At 46.1% G+C, this 13251-nt stretch overlaps 1 long non-coding RNA gene across 1 annotated transcript; it reads right to left on the bottom strand.

Moving 5' to 3' along the window:
- Positions 1-339: 339 nt before the first annotated feature.
- On the bottom strand, positions 340-5567 carry LOC125965298 (uncharacterized). The gene is made up of 3 exons (XR_007479041.1): positions 5490-5567; positions 3244-3315; positions 340-395 (listed from the first exon to the last, which is right to left on the bottom strand). It is a non-coding gene; the product is annotated as an uncharacterized LOC125965298 (long non-coding RNA).
- Between the last annotated feature and the right edge of the window lie 7684 nt (positions 5568-13251).

Here is a 13251-nt window from a genome sequence, read left to right as displayed (position 1 = left end):
TCTGGAATAATGTGAGAAGGCTCTATCGGGAACTTTACCTTTAGCTCCAAGAAAATGAGACTAGGAGGAAGCTCCCAGTCTGGAAAGGCAGCATACTCTAGGTCAGAAAATGGAAGTACCATACGTTTTCCCAAGGGCACCCACCCCAGAATGCCTCAAGCCATCTAGGAAAGAGGTGTGCCCCAGAGCCCTACCTTTCCCCAGAATACGCACACTTGGAGTCCTGTTCCTTTAAAGCACTCCCCAGCTGACACCACAGCCCACTTGAAAACGGGGCCAGCCCAGCAGCTCTCGAAGGAGCCAGCGCAGTAAATGATGAGCATCTCTCCTGAACTCATCTCTTCGAGCCTGGTGTTTAAAGTGAATTGAAACGAATATCTGATAAATGAATAAACCTGTAAATGGAATCAAAAACCTTATGAACCTGAAGGAGAAATAGGCGTCCCAGGTCTGTTAAGTCTAAATTGAATAAATCTGATCAACTCCCTGACAATTTCTGCCAACGCTCTTGAAGAAGGAGAAGAGGGGTGAGCAGAGATCGGGCAGAGGAGGGGGAAAGAGTGAATGGAGGAGGGCAAGGTAGGAATTAGTTCAGTAATTAAGCTATCGCGGTTAGCCAACAGAGGAGGCCCAGGTGGCCCCCAGCTCCACTCAGTTGGACTGGATAAATAGATGACCTTAGGAGACTCTTGCAAGGATGCCTGCTCCTGTGTGTCTGCCCCAGAGGACACCTCTGGAGAACAATTAGACATTTGTACAAAAGGGGGAAAACTGAGCTCAGCTGTGGGGATGGGAGTCCTTGGTGCGTGGGAGTCGGTTGGGTAGCAGGTATGGGAGGTCGGGAAGTCACATTCAGAATGAGCTCAGAGCAGTAATGGAGCCAGAGAACTCCTTCCTTAGTCTCCATTGGCCTCGGTCACGTTCTAACTATTGCGTTGGGCAAGTTACTTTCTGTAGTGGTTTTAAAACACGGCCACAAAATTCTTTCACACACATTCCAAAGAAGGTGGTGGCGGTGATTGGGCAGTGGGGGGGCTTTGTGCTCTCTCTTCTTGAATAGGTGGGTTTATGAATACAGAACGGTGGCACTGATGCTATGTGACAGTTAAGGCTGTGTCGGAAAAGGTCACACAGCTTCTGACGAATTTTCTTGGGATATTATCTTTGGGGGAAGCCAGCCATTAGGTAGGAAACTCAATTACCCTGAGGCTGCCATGCTGGAGAGGTGTTCCAGCCACAGTGCAGCTGAGCTCCTAGCTGACAGCCAGCACTGAATGCTGGCCGTGACAATGAGTCCTCTTACCTATTCAGCCTAGTCAAGCCTTCAGATGGCTGGAGGCTCAGCCCGCATCTGACTGCAAGGGCCAAGGAGAGTGGACTTCCACCACCCCAAGCCCTTCCCAGACTCCTGACTGGCAAAATTATGAGCACCAGAAAATAATTTTATGAGCTGCTAAATTCTAGAGTAATTTGTTAGTAATAAAAAATGTTTCCCGTGTACTGCAAAAAAAAAAAAAAAATTTCCCCTCTTGGATCTTGATTTTCTTCTTTAAAATGATGGGTTAGACTGGACAATTTTAAAATCTTTATTTTGAAAATTATAAGTAGTAGGTGAACATGGTATTTTCAAAAAGAGTTCAAATAGCACAAAGGGATAAAAACAGAAATGAAACTATTTCCTTCCCTACTCTTGAGTTCTTCCCACCATTGGGAGGTAACTACCTTCTACAAATTATAGATCCTTCCAGAAATGTTTCATGTGATCACAACATATATAATTATATCTTTGACAACTACACATAGAATTATATTATACATTTTTTGGTAATTTGCTTTGATCATGTACTAATACAGATTGAAGATATTTCCATATCAATATACGTAAGCCTACCTCATTCTTTTTATGGCTGCGTAGTATTCCATGCCGTGGCTGTATCAAAATGTACTTTCTCATCCTTACTGATGGATCTTGAAGTTGTTTTAGGTTGGCTGGTTGGTGGTTGGTTGGTCGGTTTTTGCTACTGTGACATTGCAGCAAACATTCTCGTACACTAATTTGTGCCTTCTTATATAAGTGATTTGTAGGTTAAATTCTTAGAAGTAGAATTCCTGGGTCCAAGGATATATGCACTTAACATTTTGATAGTTATTGCAGAGCTGACTTTCAGAGAGGTGCCACAAATTTATACCCCACCAGTGAGAGGGCTAGTTTCTTGCCACCCTCATCATCTTTTAAGTTTTGTCAATGTGCTAAAAGAAAAATAGTGTTTTATTTTCAAGTTCCCATGCTTCAGTTGTGAAGTTGAACAGTTTTTACATGTGTGTTGATGATTTTTAATTACTTTTTTACTTCAAACAGCTTATTTATATGCTTTGCCGATTCTACAGGTTTATTCATCTTTTTTACACACCTGATTTGTAAGAGCTTTCGAACTTTTTGCTGTCATCAATTACAAATGTTTTGCCCATTAACCTTAATTGTCTTTTGACCTTAATAAAGATAATTTTGTGTATAGACTATTTTATTTTTTATGACATTAAATTTATCAATCTTTTTTTTAAAAATAGCTTTTGAGTTTTGTCATGGTTTCAAATGTCTTCCCCACTTCAGGATCATAAAATAAAATAATAAAATTAATCATACATATTTTCTTTTAGTTATATTTTCATTAAAATTATTGATTTGGACTTCATTTTTGGTATAAGGAGTGTGATGGGGATTCAGTTTTACTTTTCCAAATTGTTAGACTTGTGCTGTCCAATAGAAATATAATGTAAACCTCATATGTGATTTAAAATTTTCTATTAGCCACATTAAAATAAGTAAAAAAGAAACAGGTGGAAGTAATTAGAATAGCATATATTATTTAACCCACCATATCCAAAATATAATTTCAGCATGTAACTGATATAAAAGTTATATATGAGCTATTTTAGATTTGTTTTTGCATACCAAGTCTTCAAAATCCACTGTATATTTTGGACTGGACACATTTCCAGTGCACACCGCCACATGTGGCTAGTGGCTACCATATTGGACAGCACAGGGTTAAATGATAACCCCAATAACATTGATCAAGTCCGGCCCTCCCTGCATCGGTTTGAAATGCCACCTCTAACATAGGTTAAGTGATTTTTTGTATTTAGGCCTATTTCTGGTCTCTATTCTTTCCCGCTGAACTGTCTCTCCCTTTGCACATGAATAATGGGTTAATTATAATAGTGTTAAAATATTTTCAGTACCTCATAGAGCAGTTCTTCTCTCTCATTCTTTTTGTTTAGTTTTTCTGTGGCTCTTCCAGTTTTGTTCTTTCTCTAGATAGACATTAATACCTAATATTAGATAGTATCTAACACTATAATATATATACTATACTATATTGTGGATACTATCTCTACTATATGTAGATATTATACTGTGGTACATGGTACTGTAATATAGGTACTATTGAATGTCAGATGTCATTATCTAATGAGATCTATTAGATGTACATTAATATCTAATACCGTATTATTTTGAATAGCAAACTGCTATATTATTGGTATTGACTGGGATCACAATGGATTCTGGGGCCAGAAAATGGATTTCTAAGGGTCCTTCTACTCTAAATGTCAATGGCCCCACTTTGCTCTGTAAAGGAAAGCAGGAGCTGGTGATGCACATCCTGTGTGACTAGTGTAGTGGCTCATTTGTGCTGTGAGGGACCTGTGTCCCCACCAACTGTGTGACCTCCTGGTGGGTGGAGGAGCCTGTGTGTGTGGTGTCAGGTCTATGTGGAGGAAATATCCCATGGCAATAATTTAGAAAGGCCAACATGCCAGAATTGCCGGGGAGGCTGGCTGGGAGGAGGTGCTGTGTCTGCTCCTTGGGACAGTTGTCTTGGAAGATAAATAAGAGAAGAGTTGTGGGGAAGAAAAGACAATGAGGGGTAAGAAGAAGGGAGGAATGGGTGGGTGAGACAAAGCAGGGAGGAGAGAGAGAGAGGGGAGGGTAAAGGAAGAAAAAGGGGGAAGAAGAAGGAGAAGGGAGGGAAGAAGGTGGAGGGGTTCAGAAGGTGTTTAATAGGACAGAAGGGCCTGAAAGGGACCAGGGAAGAGAGAGCGCACTACTGGAGGGGGAGATCCAAGGCCTAAGACAGCCCAATGGGGTGGGCGGGGATGGGGGTCTGCAGCACCTGGGCATTCTCATCATCAGCACTTCTTGCCCAGGCAGCCCCATGGCAGTGGTGGAGAGGAGTCTCTAAAGAGTTAAGAAGGAGAGCTCTCATCTACAGAAGTTGGGGTGTCCTTGGGGACAGGATTAGGGTGTCTGGGGCAGCTCGGGCACAGGCCCGATTGCCAGAATCCATGACGCCTGGGAGTTGGACCAGGAGCCCGGAGCAAATGCTGACAAGTCTCAACTTTCAACAGTGACCGTGGTTGGGGTATTCTTTACCCTTGAGACTGGACTGTCCTGGGAAAGAGAGACAAAGACGTGGGAGAGGTGGAGCTGCCCTCACACCGAGGAGGAAGAGATGGGGGCTCCTGAAAGGCGCTCAGTCCCCTGATGCCACTCAATGTGGCTGTCATGCGGCTTAAATGCTCTGGAATGCCTTTAGGCTCCTTTCAGGAAAAGGGAAATGGCCACCCTCACATAACCCTCTGGATTCAGGGGTCACCTCTCCCACTGTGATCCTCACCCTAAACCAGAAGTGTGGAGGGACAGACAGGTCCCCTGCACGTTGCATACAGGGGATCTGAGGCACGGTCCTAATTCCCCTGGCCGAGGGCCTCCTAAGTGGGCCAGTGGTGGGGCCAGAACCAGAAACCTGGCAATTCACAACCTGGCTGAAGGCCCTTGCCAGGGATTTTCTTATTCCTCCTCCATCTGGAGAAGCAGAAGATGGAATGTCAGGCATTGACTCTGAGCCACCAGATTTTCAAGGAGTCACACGGTCACCCTGAGAGGGAAACAAAAGGGAAAACAACCCATCTTCCCAGCTTCCAGGAGATGTGCAGCCTGTCTCCACAGACTGTTTGCTGCTCGTCACAACTGCGACAAAATGCTATTTTCCTTTCAGCGGTGTGCACAGGTGCCAATCCAAATGAATATGATTCACACACTTCTGTCCAAACACAGTGAAGTCTTCAAAGGTTGCTTAAACCCCTGACATTGTTGCTTTATTTTTCCTGTACTTCCTGCCAGGTGAAGACCTCCCTCCTATGACCTCACCCCTCCCTTCTATGACCTCACCCCTCCCTCCTATGACCTCACCCCTCCTACTCCTCTGTCTTTCTCCCCGCACGCCCTTCCCCCACAGGAATCCAAGTATCCCATGAGAGGATGGCATCTTGTCTCCTTGGGAGGGGGGATGGCAGGGAGCCTGGCTTGGCTTTGGTTTGCTGAGGACTCAGGGAGTAGGGTACAGCCAGGGCACCTTGTGTGTGGTGGAGGCTGGTGGTGGGGGGCACTTAAGGGTGGGGAAAGGGAGAGATTTGACTTTGATTACCTGGCAAAAATCCATTTCCTGCTAGTAATGACTGGCTGGGGCATACTGGAAATCACAGCCACCCTGCTCGACTCTCCCAGTGTCATTAGTCCTCAGTGGAGCGATGTCTCATTGGAAATCACACCTGGTGAAATGAGGCGTGACATGCAGCTCTCCAGACCTGCCTTCGCTTTGCAGCCTGACAGTGGCTATTCAGAAGTGCCCAGCCCTGCCCAGGGTTCACTGCATAACCCAAGAGACCCAGTAATGCTCTATCATTCTTCAGGCTTCCTTAGTCTTACCTATCACCAGAGGTGGGGTGGGTACGAAATCATCAAGCATCTCTACCACCTGCAGAGATTCACAGAGTGCCTCGTAACCAGGAAAGTCTCACGAATAAGTCAGATCAGGAGAGTGACAGCGTGAAAGATCAAGGGGCCTTCCAAAGTTCACAGAGTCCGAGAAGTTCTTGTTTTGTTTGCCCCAGCGTCCATTTCCCTTTCTTTTGGTAACCGAATCCCAAGTGTCCTTAGAAGAACCACATTCTTCCTACCGCAGTTGAGAGCTTTGGATGGGCGCCTCTCCGTACCCTCCACCCCTCCTTCAGGGGTCGGCGTATGACCAAATAATGGCCAATCAACATTTCACTGTACCAACTGGTCCAAGGATTAGTATGGAAACCCAAGTGCAATGGTGATTACTGATTGGGAAAGAGGTATTCTTTTTACCTGGTGCTGCTAAATTGATTAAGGTAAGACTGGGGCCACTTTTCACTATCTTGATACCACATGGAGTGACCACATTAGTGGCTAATAAAGAGTAAAGTATAGTGGAAACATATATACAATCACCTGGTTTACAGCAAATGCTTCCCTACAATTCACTGAGGGTAAAGGATGTACTTTTCAATAAATGGTGCTGCGTTAATTGGATATTCATATGGAAGAAAATGAACCTTGACCTCTACCTTATGCCATTCATAACAAATTAATGTGTGAAGGATCATAGGTCTAAATATGAAAGCTAAAACTATCAAGTTTCTGTAGAAAAACAAAGGAGAATATATTCATGCCTTTGAGAGAGAATTTTCTTCAGCAGGATATACACACACCCCCACACAAAACTAAACATAAAATAAACGTTAAATTGGACTTTATTAAAATTAAGAACCTCTATTCATAAGAAAACATTATTAAGAGAAAGAAGCAGCAAGCCAAAGACTGGGACAAAATATTTGCAACTCACGTATCAGAAAAAGAACTACAATATTCAGAATATATAAAGAACTCCTACAAACCAGTAAGCAAACGACAGACAATCCAATTAAAAAATGCTGGTGGGGATGTAAATTGAGACAACTGCTCTAGAAAACGATTTTGAAGTATCTATTAAGACTAAACATACAAATGCTCTATTTTCTGGCAACTCTCCTTCTGAGTATATATACCCAACAGAAATGAGTGCTTTTGTTCGCCAAAAGATGTGTAAAAAAACGCTCATAGCAGCTTTATTCACAGTGGCCAAAACTGGAAACAATCTATGTGTTTATCAACAATAATTTGTGATACATTCATATAATAAAATACTGCACAACAATGAAAGAGAACAAACGTTCTTTTTCACACGAGAAGCACAAAGTCTACAATCATAATCCTGATGAGGCGAAGTCAGCCACACAAGAATACCCACCGTATGATTCGATTTGTATGAAAGCAAGATAGGAAAGACTAGACTGCGGTGAAAGAAGTCTAACACAGTAGCTACCCTTAAGGGGTTATGGATCACAGTGGGGCAAAAGAGAGTCTTACGGGGTCCTGGAAACTCTATACCTTGATCTGGGTGGTAATTTTGTGGGTAGAAATTAACTGACATGTGCACTTAAAGATGTGTGCACTTTACTGGGTGTAAGCTATACCTCAATTTTCAAAAAAGAATAGTGAAAAGAAGGGACAGGCTGAATCTTGTGATATCATCTGAGCACCTGGATCCAGCCATGCCTGAAGATAAACACTGCTGGACCTTTAGGAGCCAATTAATTCCTTTATTTTGGCTTAAGTCAGTTTGTACTGGGTTTCCTCTCCCTTGTTACTATTACAATTATCCTCGTAATTACCATCCCCTTGTGTCCAGGCCAGAATATTCCTCTTTCAGCCTGAGCAGATGGGGGAAGTCCTACACTCATTGGGTGCCTAGGCAAGCAAGTTCCTCAGTCTGTTTCTGGCTCTACTAGCCATTGGGCAAGACTTCAACATCTTTGTGCCTCAGTTTTCTCATTTGTAAAATGAAGCTGATAATAATACCTACCTCATACAACAAGACATGTCCCTGTATGAGTCTCACAAATCTTTTATTCTTTCTGGTCCTTATTTGATTAGTGTTTATGACTATGACTGCCATGGGGACAAGGATTGTGTCTGTTTTGCTCCCTACCATATCTCTATGGTAGAGATAGAGATAGTGTCAGGGCCACCCCTTGAGTGTGTAAAGTCCTGTGAAAAAATTCTTTTGGTGGGGCCTCTGTCTACATAATCAGTTTAAGTCACATGAGGTCAGTGTGTCAGCACCATTCTGGTGGGCCAGTCTCATGGAACTCCATGAAAGAAACACTGCCATGTCTACAGAGAGTGACCTGCTCGCCAGTCCACACTCCTGGAGGAGTTTCCATAGGTGACTCGCCTCAGAGCATCTGGTCAACCCCACGTATGTGTGTACGGGAGTTGGGGATGCCCTGAGGGGAGAAACTGGGATGGAGCTCTTGAAGGGCTCAGGGTTGCCCATCTGGTCAGCATTGCCAGCTCCAGTAGCTACCAGGCACCAGAGAGAGACTTAGAAAATTCACAGAAAGATGTTCCAAAGCATGGAGCTTGGACATACTGGCCTTTTTTGCAAAGGTCTTAGGCCAGTACTGCCCAGTACAGCATCTGGTCATTCAGAGGTCCTCAATTCATGTTTGTTTGAATAAATGAGTGAATGAAAGTCTTCATGAGGGTTATGTAACACATGGTAAGTGGTCAGTGGTGTGGTTTTATTCTTATTCCTGAGAGGCAGGAACGCTCCTTGCTCTCATGCCCCGCAAAGCAAAGGAGTCGGGTAACGGGCTCTTGTGACTGAGGATCAAGTGGGTCAGCTTCTCATAGGGTCAGGCTTGGGAACAGTCCCATCGTGGTCCCGTCACGGAGGACAGATTCCCAAGGAGAAACAAAGGGGCCTGGAAATCAGGCCAGGGAGAAAAAATACTCTTTTGGGGTTATTTAGCGTTTGTTAATTGGTCACCTCGTTAGCAGCCCATCTGCAGCCTGATTCTAGGAAGTGAGCAGGGGAAAAGGGAGGGGGCCGCCCTGGCCAAGATTGGCCTCCTGGACTCAACAGGATGGAGTAATTACCGGGACTTCCAGAGCCAATTCCCGTTAAGAGTGCGCCAGGCCTGGCTTTGTCCTATGGAGGAGGAGAAGGTCAGTGTGCTCCGTGGGAGGAGAAAAAGGAGCCCTTCACAGTGAAAGAGGCTGCCTGAGGTAGGGAGAAAAAGGAGGGCTCTCCTGAGGTGAAAAACTAAAGAAAGACTGACATTTGGAAGTTCCTCGGAATGAGGGGAGGAGGATAATGAAGTGAAAATTACAAGGGAGAAAGACCCAAGGAACAAACTAGGAGACACCAAGGGGGAGCATGTTGGGGGCTCATGACTGCGCTGGGATCAGCTGGCCGGGCGGCCTTGCGGGGGCTGCCCATGTACCCTGAGCCCACTCTCGGCCTCATTTTCCCCATCTGTAAGTGGAGGGACTTTGTAGACCTGGTGCCTGTTGGTCTCTGACTCTATACTTGTGCAGGCATAGGAAGGGAGGGCTGAAAGACGTTACTAGGAATGCTAACTTCTGCCATCCCCTCTGATGTGATCTGGGGCATAAATAGTGCTGCTTCCCGAACATTCCTCCATATGTCCCACCTCTTGCACTAAAGTGGAACCGCGTGGCTAGACCTGGCCGGTGAGCTGTGAGCAGTTCATGGGTCATTTAGAAGCTGAAGCGAAGAAGAGCCGATGAATGGCCCTCCAGTTGTCTCCTCCCTGATATGACTCATTCCAAAGCCTGAGTCCCTGAGTCACTACGTGGAGCAGAGGCCCCACTGACCCACATGGTATGGGTATCATGAATGAGAGACAAACCTCTGTTGTTGGTAGCTTGTTTTGATTTGGGATTGTTTACCACGTAAACATACGGGGTCTGTTCTGACCCATGTACAGGTTAAGTTTAGACCCTCAGGATTACACAATTGCAGCAGCTTCCTACAGGGCAACTGTGTCCCCAGGATTATCCTTTCTGGCTCAGCTGCCTCAGTGCTACTGATATACTGATCCTATATGTCGGTCCTTATTCACATACCCTCGGTGGTTCTCCACTGCCTGCCGACGTGCGAAAAGTAAACTTTCAGTACTGGGTAAAGGCCTTTCAAGTTCGTGTTTAAGACCCGTGCTGAGAGTCATTTAGTTGGGACGGAAAGAGAAAGAGAAGCAGAAATGAGCGTAGCAAGTCACCCTGTTCACAGAGGCCCAGGGGCTGAGGTGTAGACCTGACACGCAGGCGTCGGGGACTGGGCTGTGTGTCTTAAACAGGCTTGGTCTCTATGGGGCCTGGCTGTCTATGCAGTTACTGGGAGTCGCTCTGCTTTCTTGTCATCCACACATACTCGTCCAAAAACAACCCATCCACTGAGATGAGAGGATGTCTCTCTCCTTTGTCTGTTGGAACCCAGGGAGCTGAAAGAAACAAAGTCAGCAACCATGTGAGACCAGCTTGTGGATCACCCCTCTGGTCCTGAGCCCTGTGGGATGGCGGGGAGGGTCTTTCCTCATCGAGAAGTGGGTATTTTTCTTTCACAGTATGTGGTTTGCTCTCCCAGGACTAGGCCTGCAGGGATTAAGGGGAACCCGTAAAATCAGCTCCCTTCCTAAATGGGTCAGAATATCATGGCCCCGTGGAATATCATGGCACTGTGTGGAATGATTGATTCTCTGATATCTCGGCCCAGCCCAGGAAGCCCAGAAACAGGAGCAGGCTCCCATAGACTCACCTTCCCTTTTGCTGGAAAGAAGCAAGACATGAACCACAATAGACACAGGGTGTCTCCACATATGCGCTGCTTCAGAGTCCGTGGGGGCAAGGGGACACTTTTCTCCTGACCCTTCCTGTGTCTTTGTTTCAAGAACATGTGTCCTTGTTTCCCAAGAACACTTTCCAAGGGACTATGTGTAGGTGTGATTGGAGGTGGGACACAGAGGGAGTTTCTGCGTGAAAGAAGGAGCATGGAGGCTCCAGTGGGCAAGGTGAGGATGCTGGTGGCATATATTCTCTCCCCTCCCCTAGCCCTCCTGCCCTCATCCCCAGAATTCCTCCCTCTCCTTCTCTCCTGACTGGCCCAGTCTGTTCCTAGGTTCTGAGCGCTGCTCCAAGATCCTTTCCTTTTATTTATTTATTTTTTTGCCTCGCTCTCCTCCACCGTTGTCACCCGCAGCAGTGGGTATTCATTATTTAAACAACCCATGCCTCTGAAGTCTTATTTATCCAACATCTCTCCACAGCATATGTCAAAATTTACAGTAAGTGCATTCATCCCATAATAAACATTTGGCTTTGCTGGTCTACCAGCGGCAGGGCTAATTAGGGAGAGCGATTCCCTTGTTATCTGAAGGGAGGTCAGATATAGCAATTAGCATCCTTGCATAGCTTTCATAATTGTGACTTTGAGGCTAGGCCCTTTGGTGCCAGGTGGGGAAGAGAAGTTGGCAGCGAGGAAAGGGGAGCCTTCCCCAGCAAGTTCTGGAAATCCAAAGCTGAGCTTTGCAAAGCAGCCTGACTAGTTAGTTTCCTGGGCTCCCACATTTCTGCCTGAAGTCAGAGCTCCCTGCTTGCCTCTCCCCTCCCAAGCAGGGCCCAGATCTGAGAATATTCTCTCTCTCACCCACATCCATCTACCCAGCTCTGTCTGTGGGCATTCAAGAGGACATTTCCACTTGAAAATCTTGTTATTGCCTCAAACCGAAAGCATAGGACCAAATGGACACAGCTAGCGATCAGCACTTTAGGGTTTGAGAGAAGATTAAAGGTCATCTGTTTCATCTTGCACCTCCCCTCCTTGTCTTGAGCTTCTGCCAAGCAGTTGTTCAGCTTTGGTGGGGCATCTCTGGCCTCCCTTCCCTGGGGAGGAGAGAGCTGAGCGCCCCAGCCTGGGCTGGGGTTCTCTAGGAGCCAGACTGAGCCATGGGCATGGCTGGGGTGCCGCATGTGGCATCCTTGGACAATGCAAACTTGGAGGTAAAAATGTGCAGGTGCAAGGGAGCATGTAGAGAGCCAGGCCCAGGTCTGAAGCAAAGGTGATGAGAGGGAACAGGCAGGAGCAATGGGGGCCCGAGGGCTGCGGCTCGGGGGTCCCCACGGCCATGCTCAGGTTCGATAATTCACGAGAAAAACTCACAGAACTCAGCTGGACTGCTATACTCAGGGTTACGGTTTATTATAGCAAAAGGATACAGACTACAGTCAGTGACAGGAAAAGGTACACAGGCAGGGCCCAGGAAAGTTCCAGGTGTGGGCTTTCAGACGTTCTCTCCCAGTGGAGTCATCTAGACAGCGCTTACTTGCCCTGGCAACCATGTGTGGCAACACACACAATGTATTGCCAGCCAGGGGAGGTTGGCTGAGCCCTGGTGTCTAGTGTGTATTGGGGACAGTCACGTAGGCATGGAGCACACCTGCATGATGGACCTTGGTATCCAGTCACCCCAGAGGTCACACGGATGCTGAGTGACCCAAGACCTCCAGGTAAAGGAAGACGCTCCTATCAGGCAGATATTCCAAGGGCTTAGAAGTTACCCTCCAGGAGCTGGGCAAGGGCCAAACGTTTCTTAGGGTAAAGTTAGTCCTTGCCCACCTGGAAAGATATCCAAATAAGAGGCTGAGGAAATGTCAGCAGAGCAGGTGGCACCAGACGACATGGAGGTCTAGGCCTGCCTGGAGGAAACCACGTCCCTCTCTGCCCCTCATTTCCTCATAGAAAACACTAGAATGTGAACACAGAAAAAGTCTGGAGTGACTTCTCCGCCTGGGGGTGGGCTGGTCTCCAAACAGAAAGTCTGAAAGAGGAGGCTGATTATGGTTCAAGAGCAACGCACATAGCCGGGTGAGGAGTGATGGCATAAGGGCTTGGAACTGGTCAGATGTGCATCCCCAGGGAATGGAATTTTGCTGTTTGAGAGGCAGTAAGTGCATTGAGGTTCCAGACTCAGGAGAATCCGGGTTTTAAAGCCTGTCTCTACCCCCTCCCAGCTTCGTTGCTTGGGTAAATTACGTAACCTCCTTGAGACTTGGCTTTCTCACCTGTCAAATGAGGATGGCTCCCATGTCATCTGGCTGGGGTGAGGCTTGCATGAGATGAACAGATCAGTGGTAACTCTCTTTATCCTCACCATCGTCACCTCCTGATGAAGCAGAGTTCATCTTGTAGAAACTCTTGGTCTCTATAAAGTTATTTTTTATATTGAGATGAAAACTGTTTTTTTAAAACAACTTCCTTGTTACACTGGCCTCGCTCTTCATCTTCTATTTCTCTCAGTGGCATCACCGTTTTTTTCAGGACCATCAACTATTCATTCATTTATTCCTTCAGTCATTCATTCGAAACCTGTTTATTGATATTTGTCTGTTGTTACCCATATTGCACTAAAGACCATGGAAAAATAAGGCACTCCTCACCCTCAAGGGACTTATGTTTAAGTGAGATAACAAACAACTGC

The sequence above is a fragment of the Orcinus orca genome, chromosome 8 (genome assembly GCF_937001465.1).
Source record: "Orcinus orca chromosome 8, mOrcOrc1.1, whole genome shotgun sequence".
NCBI classification, from domain to species: domain Eukaryota; kingdom Metazoa; phylum Chordata; class Mammalia; order Artiodactyla; family Delphinidae; genus Orcinus; species Orcinus orca.
The sequence above is the reverse complement of the archived record's forward strand: the minus strand, read 5'-3'. Positions and strand labels throughout refer to the sequence as shown.